Here is a 2,234-nt window from a genome sequence, read left to right on the forward strand (position 1 = left end):
GTAATGTTTTTATTTCAAGGATAAGATAAAAATACCATAGGTTGTTGGTCAAAGGATAAGATTGATAAGCAAGTCAGCGAAGAGAAAAAGAGTTTGGTGTATTGAAGAGTTCAAGGTATTTAAAATTTGTGTCATCGAAAGAATTTAGAAGATGTGAAGGAATAAGAATACTCTTGGTTCTGAGTTAAAGGGTCTATGAATGGACATATATAGTTCTAATATGACTATGATTGTGAATCAATTCGGTATAGACTTACTAGGAATTTATCAGCAATTTTTATGAAGATTGAGTGTTGATTTGGGTAAAACCCGTGAGATGTGTAAGAGTATGTGTTGTTATGTGGAGCTAAACGGTTCAGATTTTGTTAAGTGACTTATGGATACGTAATAGTATGGACATACAATTATACATGGTCATTGATGAATTTTTTTTTTGAATCACTTGTTGTGATGTGTTACATAGATACGTGATGGTAAATAGAGATTATGTGCCCATAGTATATAGAATAATTGGGGAGACCTAATATTTCTCTAAGTATTGGCATGAGGTATGTGATGATTAGGAATGACAATTGAAGCATGGTATGTGAAAGTTGTGTGGAGTTGACTTCGGGTGTGATTTAATAGTTTGATATCAATGGAAAGGTACTATCATATTTGAAACTAGTGTTATCAAATTTTTTTTTGTAGGACTCGTACTTGCCATGGAATGCTTAAAAAGAAAGAGAGGTAGCCATAGTTTGAAAATTTTGGAGGAAATAATGTGTTTGTTAAGAAGATTTTAATACTAGTGACGATTTGAGAATAAGATAAATGGTTGGTGCGACTATGAAGTTCTTTTAGAATTAAAAGTGTTGACCTTAGTGAAGTATTGTAAAGAGCAGTTGTGGTTCGATAAAACAAGTATGTGAGAAATTATAATCGAGACTAAATTGGTGATTGTGGGTAACTAGAAAATTAAAGAGATAGAGTCAAATAAATGCAAATGTTTGATATGGGCACTATGAAAAGAAGTATCTAGTCTTATTCGACTCTGATTTTATAAATTCTTATATGACCATCTACTTCGTATTGGATATGGTTTAGAGTGTGATTTGCTACCTATACACATACATGTTTTCATATTTACGGGTGAATTTCTAGTGGTGGATCGGGTGTACCGATCTTGTGATTGTTCTCATGGTAGAGTGACATCCTTGGGCAGACTTGATCATTTCAGTCATGGCATATTTGGTGTTGTTTGAGAAAGTAGAAGTATACTATTGGTTCTACATGCGCGCCATTGCGTATGGAAAAAAAATTATAGAAGAGCTTACATGAAGAGTTACAGTTATCTGACAGTGTTGTTAATGGTTTTGCATCCTAGAGTGTACCACTTGTTGGGTGCTTACTTTATCTTGTTCTTATTTGGATTATGTATGTTTTGATTCTCCCTTGATGGATACCCGAAGTCTAAAGATCAGATTTTTATAACTTAAACTTGTAAAAAGATTGTGTTCTGAAAAGGGAATCGTTATAAAATATGTGATGGTTTGTGCACTATGAGTATGTGATGATTGGTTCAGGTTCACTTCTGGTTGTAGCTAGTATCAATAGAACGTTATCTTTGCTATGTGAGAAAGTATTTGTCATGATTATTGTGTTATGGTCCAAGGGGTTTCAGTTTAGATTCGGTTCATGGGTATGTAGCTTGACAATCACTTCTGATATGTAGATCTGTCAAATTCTCTATAGTTCAGTTCTTGGTAGTTGGTCTTGATAGAATGGTGTTAAAGATAAGCTTCCATGGAGAGATTAACAACGACTCTGGAAGATCATGCATTAGATTTTTGATAACGTCAATATTCTTCCTTCTCCTATTTTATGTTCGAGGACGAACATGATTTTTAGTGGTGGATAATGTAACGACCCTCTTAGTCGTTTTAGAAATTCCAACTATTATTTTTATATTAACCTTTTCAGTAGATTTTATAAATAATTTATATGACTTGTAACAATGAGTGACATGATTTTAGATTTAATAAAAGATTATTTTATTGCTAAAAGAAAAAAATTTAAAAAAAAATATAGAAAAAAAAATAGAAAAGGAATTAATTAATTAAATAAATAAAATAAAATAAAAAGAAAAGGGGCAAAGTGCCCTAAACATTTTAAAGCCTGTGACGGCTTATATGAGGAAAAGAAAAAGAACGATTTGAAAAAGAAAAAAAAACGCAGAGAAGAAAAGAAAAGAA

The sequence above is a fragment of the Solanum pennellii genome, chromosome 9 (assembly GCF_001406875.1).
Source record: "Solanum pennellii chromosome 9, SPENNV200".
NCBI classification, from domain to species: Eukaryota; Viridiplantae; Streptophyta; class Magnoliopsida; order Solanales; family Solanaceae; genus Solanum; species Solanum pennellii.